The following is a 14,259-nucleotide window of genomic DNA, read 5'->3' on the forward strand; positions in this document are numbered from 1 at the left end:
CCAGTAAGATCATTAAACACAGAACGATCATGGTACATATTTTAAATTGATAGAGCATTACTATGCTAATAAAAATGGTCAAACCTGATCCCCTGCGGCTCCTAATTCAGATCTTAAATTTTGTAAAATGGATTTACTATGAAAATAACCATTAATAAAAATGAGACTTTTGTACTTGAGCGATGATAAACACTACATTATGAAGGATATGCAGTATTACCAGAATCATCTATCATATAGCAATATATGTGTGTGTGTGTGTGTGTATATATATATATATATATATACACACACACACACATATTTTTTAAGATTTTATTTATTTATTTGACAGAGAGAGACAGCGAGAGAGGGGAACACAAGCAGGGGGAGTGGGAGAGGGAGAAGCAGGCTTCCTGCCGAGCAGGGAGCCCATGTGGGGCTCAATCCCAGGACCCTGGGATCATGACCTGAGCCGAAGGTAGACGCTTAACGACTGAGCCACCCAGGTGCCCCTAGTCATAATATTTTTGGTCAAAAATATTTCCAAATGCACCCTAAAAAAATCACTGTTCCTGTTTTATGATAAAAGTGGAGGGGGCACCTGGGTGGCTCAATTGGTTAAGTGTCCAATTCTTGATTTCAGCTCAGGTCATGATCTCATGGTCATGGATTGAGCCCTGCCTTGGGCTCTGTGTTCAGGGGGAGTCTGCTTGAGATTCTCTCTACCCTTTCCCTCTGTCCCCGGACACTGCGCTCGCGTGCATGCTCTCTTTCTCAAAAATGATAAATCTTTTAAAAAATGGAAAGCACTCAAAATATCAATAACTGACAAAATCAGCTGATACACAGATTACAAAAACTGTTCAACTTCATACTTAAAAATCTGTCTAACTTACAATTTAATTTGCAAATCCTAAACAGCTTCATCTGAATGCATAACACTTTGCAAAAAACTTTATATTGTGACATATGTTCTATAAAAATGCATTTAATACTTTTTTGTATGTTCATTTTATGGTACAGAATTCAGAAATGTTAATCCCTGCTCTCATGTGACAACAGACCTGAAGTAATCAATCAAATCTGCTAACATTTTTAAACTAATTCAAACTGCACGTAAATAATACTCTATTCTGGTTTGTCTCCTCAAAAATATAAGAACTTTTACCATTGGTTAATTTTTTAAATAGTTCATTTAAAAATTTATTTTATCCAACCAATAAATAAAGTGTAATCATCAGAGTACCTCCCCAGGTTGAGAACAGATTCCTGGTTTAAAATACTCTTTCCAATTCTTTTCAATAGTTAAAAAGAGTGGGGCAGGAAAAGTATTTCAATAAAGATTTACTTCCTCAAAAAAGCTTCCCCTCTTTCCCAGACCCTAGTAAGACCAAACTGGGTGAATTCATTCTAGGCTCCCACAATGGCAAGAATTTCCGCTATATCACCACTCACACTTATTGAAATTACCTATTTAATTATCCATTTAAATTATACCATAATTATCTGTTATAATTGCACAGTACCGTGTAGTGGATAAATGTGGAATTTTTGGAGCCAGACTGGCAGATGTGAATTCCATTTTTCCATCTACACATACTAACAGTGTGACTTGGGGCAAAGTAATATTTCTTACCTCAGTTTCATTATCTATAAAATTGGAATAATAATAACTACTACCTTCATCTCACAGGTTGTTGTAAGGAGTAAATGAGTTCACATACTGTAGGAAATGGAAAAGTGCCTGGCACATAGTAAGCACACAAAAAGCTGGTCATTATTTTTATCATCTTACTTAGAAGTCATTATGTCTAACAAATGTTGAGAAGGCAGGGACTGTGTCTGTTTTTTCCACAACTGCATCCTCAGAACAATGGCTGGCGCGTACACAGCAGTTGCTCAATAAATGATGGATGGGAGATTTCAGCTGCTAAATCTTTATAATGCTGCAGGGGTTTATATATTATAAAGGTTAAATCAGCTTTTCTATAGAACACCCAATAAGTAGCAGAAAGAAGGCTGATAAAGTACCAGCTTATTTAACTGAATTGAACAAGAGACCACAGACTTTTGGTATTCAAAGAGCCACAAGATTTCACACCAGGTATTGAAATCATCTAGTTCTGCATGGTCAAAGCCAGTATAATCAGCCAAAAGCCATACCATCAGAAAGCTTTGGACAAGACCTGGATACACATAGGTGGTCACATGTCAAAGAGAAGTAAAATGGAAATAAAAACATGTAGAAAAATGAAGTTTAAAAGAAAAAAGTGACCTTATTGTATTTCTTTATTTACCCCATGATAAATTACCAAAATAAATGTCTAGATAAAGACTGCTATACTTTTTAAGCAAATCCTTGAATGTGATTGTCTCTCTTAGTTAAAATATACCTATGAAAAAGAGAAGCGAGTTGACATGACCACAGTAGTCTGTTATCTGAAAGCAGGGACTGTGTCTGTATCATGTTACTCTATCACTAGTGACAAGCACATTAATGGGTACACAATATTAACTAATAAAATTCATTAATTTAATGAATGAGTGAAAAACAAACACTATTAGGCACATATGAAAAAGCTACTTCATATTCAATACGTTAAGGTTCTGTTATCCTTTAACAGGTCAGATGCTAATATAGAATAAATTTTCTTGACAGAGAAATAGATTTTGTCATCCAGATTGATAAATTCCTAAAGGGAAAAATGTTTTACTCCTCTTTACAATTCCAAAAGAGACTAGCACAGAATTTTGCATGCATTAAGTGTTTAAGTTTTTCTTTTTTCTATTTTTTTTAAGAGAGAGAGCGCAAGAGAGAGGACAGCACGAGGGTGAGGGGCAGAGGAAGAGAGAGAATCCTAAGCAGGCCCCACATCCAGCGCAGAGCCTGACATGGGGCTTGAGCTCATGATCCTGAGATCATGAACTGAGCTGAAATCAAGAGTTGGATGCTTAACTGACTGAGCCACCCAGGCACTCCATGTATTTGGTTTTTCTTGAGGATGAATAACCTCTCCAAGTAACTTTTTAAAGTTTTTTTTTTAATTCTTTTAGTATTCTCTACTCCCAAAGTGGGGCTCAAACTCATGACCCTGTGATCAAGAGTCATATGCTCTTCCTACTAAGCCAGCAAGGCACCCCTCCAGAAGTGGTTTCATACAATTACTATAACACCAGACTGAACAGTAAGTCTTGAATTGTGTGGGTGAGAGGGGAAGGAGAATCAAAATCTTTTAGAGGTGAAAAGGATCCTCCAAAAATATGATGGATACATGAAATACTGCTTAGTACAAGGACATAAATCACTTTTGAATGTGAGATCCCAGAGGATCACCTAAAAAAAGTACACAAGTACACAAAGGTTCAGTTCTAAGTTGAGCCCATTCATGTTCACAAATGTATCCAAGTAACTGCTAATGTCACCCCTTAGAAGCAGAGTTAATGCTTCTTGCTCTAGCCTACAGCTTTGTCATGTTTGAAAGTTTACAAGCAGAAAGGTTTCTACATTTTATCTGTTCAAAGTTCATTCTCTATGTGGAGAAATCAAAACATCTCTAGGCATCACAGGAAAAAGTATATTGAAATGGGAAAAGTAAAAATATATTACTGAATCCAGATGTTTTATGTAGGATTTTAGAGCCGTAACAGACCATACAGTTCACACTCATTTTACCTACCATACAAATGAGGAAACGCTAGTTAAGCTGAGTGTCTTGCTAAAGATCTGGAAGCCCTGGCAGCGCTGAAGTTATTAATAATGCCATATACCTCATAATCAATTCACAGGAGATACTAAAACTAACACTATGAGGCAAGTATAGCCAAGATTCTCATTTTACATATTAAAAAACTAAACTTTAGAGTAACGAAAATGACAAAACAAATGGACTCAAACTCTGAATCATCAGCTTCTAGTAAGAAGCTTCCCTCTATTCTGTACCAGTATCGTATGTTATATAAAGTAAGTCTTGTTCCTAAAGTTCTTGTTAAATTCCTTGATATTAAGTTCAAGAAAGATGAGCATGTCTCTTTTTGGTGCTTTTAAGAGACTTAATTCTGGCAAATTTTTTCCATATCGTAGGTCTCCATCTTCTAGGTTTTTCAATTCTAAATTCTCAATTACTATCCTCCTTACAGATTTTGAAAGTTAATTTTTCCAGCAATGGCTATATCAAAATCATAAATCCATTAACACAAGAAACATAAAAAATGAAAAACATCTTTGTACTACAAGTACAAAAGGATGTAAAATAGTTTATTAAAAAACTATTAACCCATCTATACTGTAACTATTTTCTATATAAAATTCAAGGGCAAAATGTAAATTAAGAATAATGCTGTTATGTTAGTTTGTGAGATTATAAATAAGCAGCACCAGAAGGACTGATGTTTGTAAGAATATAGGAAACACTTACATGGAGGAGGTTCCACTCAATTTTTTTTTTTTTTTAAGTTTTAGCTCCATCTACTATGTGGTTTTCCCCAAAACTACAGACAGTAACTTCAGACAAGAAGCATACTATTCTGTTGATGGTTTCTAATGCTTAGATTTTGGCTGCTTCTCACTAACTGGCAAAACTTACAGAGTCTAACTTCCTTCCAATTCAGAAACAGATGCTCCATTTAGGGGAAAAATTTGAAAAACAATGAAAAGTAAACTCAATTAGAAAATTCTCTACCTTAAAAAATTATACGATAAAATATAGTGCAATGTTAATTTAGTTTATTCCTAAATTAACATCCTGAGTTTACACCTATACAAGGATTCTTTTTAAAAGATTTTATTTATTTATTTCAGAGCCAGAGCGCAAGCATGAACGGGAGAGGGGCAGAAGGAGTAGCAAACTCCCTGTTGAGTAAGTAGCCTGATGTGGGGCTCCATCCCAGAACCCTGGGATCACGACCTGAGTCAAAGGCAGAGGCTTAACCGACTGAGACACCCGGGCGCGCCTATAAAAGGTTTATTAAAAGATTACAAAATTGGGGCACCTGGGGGCTCAGGCAGTTAAGTGTCTGACTCTTGATATCGGCTCAGGTCATGATCTCAGGGTCCTGGGACTGAGCCCCATGTTAGGCTCCGAGCTCAGCATGGAGCCTGCTTAAGAATTTCTCTCTTCCCTTCCTTCTGCCCCTCCCCACCCACTCATGATCTCTCTAGGGGGAAAAAAAAGCAAGAGAGAAAAAAGATTACAAAATTAACTCAAAATAGATTAAAGAACCTAAGACCTAAAACCACAAAACTATCAGGAGAACACATAAATAGGTAGCCTCCTTGACATCATTCTTGGTGATGATTTTTTGGGGGGTTGACACCAAAAACAAAGGCAACAGAAAGCAAAAATGGGGGAGGGGGAATCTAGCCCCATCAGGCTCCCTGCTCAGCAGGACGTCTGCTTCTCACTCTCCCTCTGCCCCTCCCCCTGCTTGTACTCCTCTCTCACTCATTCACTCTCTCTCCCCCTCTCTGCTAGGTGGGGAGCCTGCTTCTCTCTCTGCCCCTCCCCCGGCTCATGATATCTCTTTCTCTCAAACAAAAAAAATTAAAAAAAAAATTTAAATATTTGCTATTTGTGAGATCAATTTAAATAAATCAAACCTAGGAGCAAATAATATGGTTACAATAGTCCTTGCATTAAGAAGCGATAACTAAGGGCGCCTGGGGGGCTCAGATGATTAAGTGTCTGCTTTCGGCTCAGGTCATGATTCCAGGGTCTTGGGACTGAGCCCTGCATCGGGTTTCCTGCTCAGTGGGGAGCCTGCTTCTCCCTGTCCCACTCCCCCTCTGCTTGTGTTCCCTCTCTCCCTGTCAAATAAATAGAATCTTCAAAAAAGAAAAAAGAAAAAAAAAAAGAAGCGATAACTAACTGCAAGAAAAAAGGATACCTATGAATGAGTAAAACAATGTTCCTGCATTCAGTACAATAACAGTTTTCTTTTTTTTTTAATAACATATTTTTAAATAATTTTAAAACACCACTTCCATATGTTAAATTTTGTTGAATGATGTTTATTTTATATTAGGTGAGAAAAATAAAAGCAAAAATCAATTAGTATGTAGAATAATAATACTTAACCTCTATAGAATTTATAAGAAAAAGACTAGAAATTATAAATATTAAGTTTTAAATTTTACTTGTCTATATTTTCTAAAATTTCTACAAAAACCATTTACTGTTTTCAAAAAAAATAGTTTTCAGTTTTTCCTCTAACATGATTAAAGTACCATACTTTCACTGTAGAGAACTGGTAGTTGTACAGAAATAGCATCAGCTAAGTAGGAAAAAAAAAATTCCCATTTTACCTCAACTGAAATGCAAAATCAATAACATGTTGACATTTTTCCCAATTTTTAAATGTTTCTAAACTAGTTTACACATATAAAAATGTATGTAATAAATAGCTACATATCCACCAGTCAACAAATAAAACATTGCCCATATAGCTTAAACCCCTATGGAATTCTCTCAAATTCCCCTCTGAAGTAAACAATATCCTAAATTTGTCTTTTTATTGGTTTCATGCATTACTTAATACTTCTATTACATATGCACACTCCCTAACTAATATATAGTACCACTCTTCATGTTTTAAAATGTTATCTCAATAGTATCCTTTTCTCTTTACTCACTTAACATTCAATATGTAAGACTGACACATGTTGAAAAAGCATAGCACTGGGATATACATGTCACTACTATATAAAATTCTATTTATAAAGATACCACAATTTATCTATCCATTCCCCTTTCAACGACATTTAGCTTGCTTCCCATTTTTCCCGATTACAAATAAGGCTGCTGTAAACACTTCAGTAATATGCCTCCTTGCATGTACATGAGAATTTGTGTGAGATTTTTCTAGGAGTGGAATTCCTAGATTATAGAGTGTGCACACCTTCAAAGTTACCAGACATTGCAAAACTGTTCTGCAGGACAGAAATATACTATCATTTAAGAAAAAAGTCTCGTATTTCAGACGGAGTCAAAATTTCTGAGCTATACAGACAGCCCCAACTTATGAAAGAAAACTTCCAAAGTCCACTTACAAGTTTTATGTAACTTGTGATGCACTTTCCAGATGGTAAAAAGCAAAGCAATCACGAGTACATTTCCTTATCAGTTCATTTAACGCTTATATAAGTTTTTTCTTATCTAAAATAGTCTGACCTGGGTTAAAAGGCAGTCCTTTGCTGTAATAAATATTCAAGACCACATTTCTTAAATGAGTTAATCTTCTCTAGGCTCCTTAGTTTACATTAATGTTCTATAAATAAAACTGCATCCACTACTCCAGGCGTTTATCAAGCAAAATTTGACAGAAATACAATAATATTTTTTAGTTTGTTGCCAGTATCTGGTCTTGATGCTCAGTGTTACACAGGCCGTTACAGCCATGTGGCAACAGTGCTGACTGATGCTGATTGTTAGATCCTGACCCCATAGGCATAAAGCTCACAGTTTACGATTAAAACAGTAATGTGTATCCTGGTAATATTCACAGGACAATACTTTTGGATTCTCTTGTCAGCCACGGTGATAGTGACCATGATTCAGCCATTTACACTTCCTCTTCCTGCTTCTATGAATAAAGCCACTCATCTTTAAGGGTAAGCCCAAATTAAAAGTATAATAGTAAGCGAATGTTCCTTTGATAACTGGCTCATACAGCTGGTAAATCCATGGCCTGGATTTAGTTCCCTGAAGGTAAAAGGAAATAAGCCATAGATGAAAGATCAGGGATTCCTTCTAGGAATGCACATGAAGTCTTCACTCAATCTATATAATTTAAGGTTTTCTGTACCAACAATAATAGCACTGGCATACATTTGATACCATTTGCAAGAATATGAGTTCAGGGCTCTACTCATTTGATCCTTACAACATCATGAATCCTCACAACCCTATGAACTGTTATTCCCATTACACAGATAAAAAAATGAGTACAGAGAATTTATATAACTTACATGATACCCAACAGTAAGTAGCAGGATGAGTCTGAACCCAAGCAATCTAATTCCAGAGCCCACCATGCAAGGCTGCCTCTCTAGTAATAACTCTTCGTCCTTAGAATTATAGTGAATTAATGCCTCAGTGACAGGCTAGAGACACAAAATGAAGAGTATATTTGTTGAAACGGTAATTCACATGTGAAAAGTAATTAAGCCAGGAAAATGCAACAACAAAACAATCAAAAAAAATTTTTTAAACCACCCAATTTGGCAAGAGGTATTTTAAATAGTGGAGGTAATCATAAGAGTTTTTGAGAACTTTTTGAACCTGGGGATTCTGATGGGAAAAAAGCAAACAAAATTGGAAACGGAAAAATTTCCTATGGTAAGTAGGTATCAAGTACATTCATTCATTCCTCCTGCAGAATATTCCCCTCGCCCAAGGTGGGAATAAACTGCAGCAACCTTCTGTGATGCTGAGATAGTTCCTGCAGAGAATGTAAACAGAGGCCCCATGGAACCTAAAAGCAAAATCATATACCATTAGCACTAGTAGTTGAGTGCCCAAGTAAGATGGAGTTTATGATAATGACATGGCAATTATAATATTCATTACAACGAAATGGGGGGGGGGAGTCTAAAGAAAGGTTAGGTAACTATTCCAATAAACTAAAGGGAGCATCTGAATGACACTGAAAATAGAAGAAAAAAAAAAAGTTCCTTCAGGGATAAGAATCTTTAGGTTCACAGCCTTAAATCCAACTTCAATCTGAGGCCTACCCAGAGAAACAGAGTTAGAAGAGGCACCTAATCCTCCTTGTTTTTGCAGCACTGAAGCTACCCAGACACGGCAACTGAATGCAAAAGGACTTGTAAGAGAAAGACCCATTACCCCTTCTTCAGTTCCTAAGCCCTGGTAGTCACCTAGCTAAAGGACCACAAGTACCATATAGATACTCCAACAAAGAAAGAACAAAGAAAGAAAACTTTACTTCTACCTAATACCAAAGGAAGACAGTGCCCCTGATTCCTGATATGTAGTTTCTCTTGGAGAGTTCTCAGCAGCTAAAAAGTTAGCACTTCCTTTTTCCCTTTTTTTTAGGACTTCCTTTAAAAAACAGAAAAGCATCACCATCAGATAAGAGAGGTAGGTTCAATTACTCTGTGTGAATAAATCTGATACAAAACCCCTAACTTTTAGAGATAACTTTTTAATGACAAATGGACTTCTGAAAATTAAACATGGTCCTCTTTGCTCAAACTTCTTTATTAAATGAGTAGGTCAGTGAAAGAGTTCATCAAGTTTTTCTTGGATTTTGTACAATTCCTCATTTTTAATTTTCAGAATTTTTAAATTTGACAAAGCATTTAAAATATTTTTTAGAAAGCTTCTCATTTTTTTAGTTTAAGAAAGTACTTTTAAAAATTATATTTATAAATAATCACATCTGCAGCTTTAGAATCACTGATTCCCATCAATATGTTAATATTTCAAAGATGCATTTAAACAAACTTTTCTAGGTTAGCCTTTATTGTTATGAAGAACATCAAAGGAATTAAACTCTAAACACATTTTCATGACCCTTTTATGACAAAAGATCCATCACTCATTTTTGCATGCTTGGCAGCTTATCAGTATGTGAAGCTATCTCCTTCTCCATCAGTTGCCTAACCAGGAAGGCCTCTGAGCAACTCTAACATACTGCTGAGCAATGACCCCTGGGGGAGTACTCATTTACCAGTTTGAGGAACACATTCTAGATTTCCACATGGACAAACCAACTTTTTAAAATCACTAAAAGCCCGACTCTTGTAGCTATTCATGTGTCCAGATATCTCAGTTTACTCATATCATACGTGTATTTAAATAACCAAATTAAGTGAATTCAAGAATAAAATTAATGTAATAAAAATAGTTCTACCTTTCTTCTACTCAGTTAAAAAACCATGCACCCTGGAGTAAGCATGAGGAATACAATCTATTGTTCTGTTAGTATGGGTTTTTGAATGCTTCTCAGGTGAAGCACCTTACCTCCATGGCTTTTCGATTGTACAAAGATAGTATTCTTCATACAATATGATATTAAAACACAAACCAGCAACTTTATCTAGCAAACAACCACACAGATAGCTATCTGATCCATTATCAGAGGAAAACTCCACTCTGGTGTGTGTGTGTGTGTGTGTGTGTGTGTGTGTGTATTCTATCTTTCCAATTAAATAAAATTGTCAAGGTAAGTTTAAGTGGCATTACTTTATTAGAATACTTCTGGCCAATACACATAATTAAAAGTAAAAATAGTGAGACAGACATGCAATCCAAACTGATACTATTTTACTGTATTTTCAGATACTTACAAAAATATAAGCTTAAATACATTTGCACACAATATGAAATTTTAAGATACTTAAAAAAAACAGGAGACCAGAATCCCTTTGATAATCAACAGTAGTGCACAGTATTACCAGGCTTTTTTAATATACCTCCTAAGAGAGACTGGGAGATGAGCCACTTAAATATCAAGACTAATAGTGGCACAAACTGAATTATCATCTACTTGATCAAATGTGACAACTTCATTTAGAGCAATAACTGAAATTGATTTTCTCTTTTTTTCTGCTCTCCACTTTGAGCTCTTATGTTTTCAATGTATACTATCAATCTGTAACCTAGGTGCATTCAAGTATGTTTATGGACACTTCTGTGAGAGGGATCTTTTTTTGTCTTTCCTGCTCCTGACTTCCTTCTCATTCTCCTCTTCCCTCTAACCTATCCCTTTTACCTGTCTTTCATATCATTTTAATCTAGTTACGCATAAAATTAAAGAGATTAAACCATGTCTATGGAAGTGTGACAATGCATATGTATCCATCAGTATTACTGCCAATAATTGATCAGGCACTATGCTAGGTGCTTGGATACAAGAATGAATAAAATGATCTTTGACTTCAAGGAGCTCACAGTTTAGAAAAAAGAAACAATACCTAAAAATATTTTAATAAACTGAGTAACTTTTGCATGAGGTCTGAGCCTGAGGTGTGTCACATTACAGATTCCAAAGGTTTGATCAGTATTCTTAGACTCCCTATTAGTCTAATGGGCAAGATGGCATAACCAATGAAATTTTATATGATGCCCAAGCCAATGTGCCAACTTCCAAATTAAACTTCCTGAGTTCAGTAAGAATAGTTTGGAAGATGGCAATATATCAGCACAACTTCAAATAAGAATATCAAAGCAGAAGGAGTACTCTCAGGCAGGCAGAAGAAATAGCATTAAGATTTGCTAAAAATGCCCTGAAGCATAATGAAACGTGCTGATAATTAGAAAACAAAAATGTCAACATGCAGACACCTCTGGTGGCATCATAATTATCACAGTTAAATTTTATTGAGTGCCTTCCATGCGCCACTATCTATAGATACTGCATTTTCCCCATCTTGAAACTGCGGAAATTTTGTCTTAGAGAATTTAACTTTCTCAAAGTCAAAGAATGGTAGAGAACTGATTTAAACTTGGGAACTGTGACAGCAGATGACTTAATGTTAGTCACTGGTTTTTTTCATTGCCAGCACCAAGAAATCTGACAACAGAGTGTACACTTAAATAGAGAATAATTTCCACTAGGCAAGCCATTTTCAAGGTCTCAGAATCCCTTTGGTCTTGTACAAAAATATTTTGTCTTAAAAAACATTGAGAACCCCAAGGAGCTTTTGTTTATGTGGAACATATCCAGTGATATTTACCACATCAGAAAGTAAACCTGAGAAATTAAAAACACAAGAACTCAGAGCAAAAACATTATCATATACCATATAACAGTTGCAAACTCCAGAGTACACTCAGGAAAGAACAAGACTGAAATGGCAAAGAATGTTTTAGTAGTATGAAAATAGTTTTAACCTAGCACACACTCTAAAAGGGTCTCAGAGACACAGAGAGGTCCCTGAAACATACTCTGTAAATTGCTGGAATAGACTATTTAGTATATTTAAAATAAATTATGAACCCTGATTACCACTACTGTCAGAATCTGGAAAACCTGGTTGAAAACTATTTATTTAAAACAGGCCTCATTTCAACAGAAAGGAAAAAAGATTCAGGGAAGTAAAGGGGCATGCCTACCATCACACAACTAGTTGGTGGCAGTTATTTAATCTTACTAAATTAAAGAACAGATTTTTGTCTTCTGATTATAAAATATCAGTTGACAATTACTTGGGGACAGTTGATAGTAAGGAAAGCAGTTACACAATAGCAAATAGGGTATCAAAATTCCAAGGATTTCTGGAATAAGCCAGTACTTTCAGCCTTGTGCAGAAAAAGCTGACTGTGCAGGCTTCCTTTCTCCATTCATTCATACGCTCTGCTCCTAGGGTTTCCACTTTCAAAGCAAATCCATGGTCCTTATCAGATCAGGCTGGCTAAAAACTTCATTTCCATTAGCATTTCCTGACAGGATAGAGTAACAGAGACCAGATTAACCCTCACACTTGAAACAATCAAAAAACTAAAGAGCAGTTTTGAGATATCAGATGGGGACAGTGCAGGATACTGATCCCTAAGAGAGAGGAAACAAACAAAGTGAATCCTAGAATTGCTGAGGGGGGCTAGGGAACTAGGGACTAGGGGAGAGGGAGGAGGTATCTCCACCTAGATCTCTATACTAGCAAAAAAATAAAGAATATTTCAGACCCATAGAAGATGAAAAACCTCATCAGCACCAGACCTGCACAAAGAGAGTGTTAAAAGTAGTTCTTTAATCACAAGATAAATAACACCAACTAGAAATATGGACCTATGCAAAGGACTAAAGCATGTTTCTTGACCATAATGGAATTAAATTAAATATTAATAATAAAAATATCACTAGAGAGTCCCCAAATATTTCAAAATAAAACAATACATTTTTTTTAAAAAGATTTTATTTATTTGACAGAGAGACAGCCAGCGAGAGAGGGAACACAGCAGGGGAGTGGGAGAAGAAGAAGCAGGCTCCCAGCAGAGGAGCCTGATGTGGGACTTGATCCCTGAACGCCGGGATCACGCCCTGAGCCGAAGGCAGACGCTTAACGACTGCGCTACCCAGGCGCCCCAAAACAATACACTTCTAAGTAAGTATTCAAGGAAGAAATCAATAGGAAAATTATAAAGTATTTTGAACTGAAGGAAAACTCAACGTAGCAAAAACTGTAGGATGCAGGTAACACCACGGTCAGAGGAAAATTTGTAGCACTAAAAATGCCTGTTAGAAAAGATACAAGGTCTCAAATCAATGACCTCAATTACACCTTAAGAAACTAGAAAACAGGGTGCCTGGGTGGCTCAGACAGTTAAGCGTCTGCCTTTGGCTAAGGTCATGATCTCCATGTCCTGGGATGGAGCCCCACACTGGGCTCCTGGCTGGCTCAGCAGGGAGTCTGCTTCTCCCTCTCCCTCCCTCCTTGTGTGCGCTCTCTGTCTCTCTCTTTCAAATGAAAAAATAAAATCTTAAAAAAAAAGAAAGAAGGGAAGGAAGGAAGGAAGGAAGGAAGGAAGGAAGGAAGGAGAAAGAAAGAAAGAAAGAAAGAGAAAGAAAGAAAGAAAGAAAGAAAAAGGAAGGAAGGAAGGAAGGAAGGAAGGAAGGAAGGAAGGAAGGAAGGAAGGAAGGAAAGAAACTAGAAAACAGGGGCACTGGGTGGCTCAGTAAATTAAGCATCCACCTTGGGCTCAGGTCATGATCCAAGGATCCTGGAATGGAGTCCTGCATCGGGCTCCCTGCTCAGCAGAGAATCTGCTTCTCCCTCTCCCTCTACCCCACCCCCCAGCTGGTGTGCTCTCTCTCTCTCTCTCTCTCTCTCTCTCTCATTCTTGCTCTCTCAAATAAATAAAATCTTAAAAAAAAAAAAAAAGAAACCAGAAAACAAAGAACAAATTAAATTCAAAATAAGAGTTATAGAAGTCAAACATACTGAAAACAGAAAAACAACAGAGAAAACCAATGAAACTAAAAACTAAAAACTAGTTCTTTGAGAGTATCAGTAAAATGATATGCCTCTAGTCATATTGAAAAATATGAACATGTATCTTAACTGATAAATTCTACCAAACATTTAAGGAGGAAATAATACCAATTCTACACATATTTCTCAAGAAGGTAAAGAGTAATACCTCTCAAGTCATTCTCTGAAGCCCATATTAGCATGATACCAAATTCTGACACAGTACAAGAAAAAAAAAAATTCCTACAGATCAGTATTACTCAAATATAAAAATTCTTAACATTTTAACAAATTGAATTCAATAATATATAAAAAGGACAATATGTAATAACCCAGTGCTACTTATC

At 36.1% G+C, this 14,259-nt stretch overlaps 1 protein-coding gene across 6 annotated transcripts in view; it reads right to left on the reverse strand.

Moving 5' to 3' along the window:
* TCF12 (transcription factor 12) overlaps window positions 1-14,259 on the reverse strand; it is a 353,080-nt gene that overhangs the window by 179,151 nt on the left and 159,670 nt on the right. The gene's annotated exons all lie outside the window — the stretch shown is intronic.

The sequence above is a fragment of the Ailuropoda melanoleuca genome, chromosome 5, assembly GCF_002007445.2.
Source record: "Ailuropoda melanoleuca isolate Jingjing chromosome 5, ASM200744v2, whole genome shotgun sequence".
NCBI classification, from domain to species: domain Eukaryota; kingdom Metazoa; phylum Chordata; class Mammalia; order Carnivora; family Ursidae; genus Ailuropoda; species Ailuropoda melanoleuca.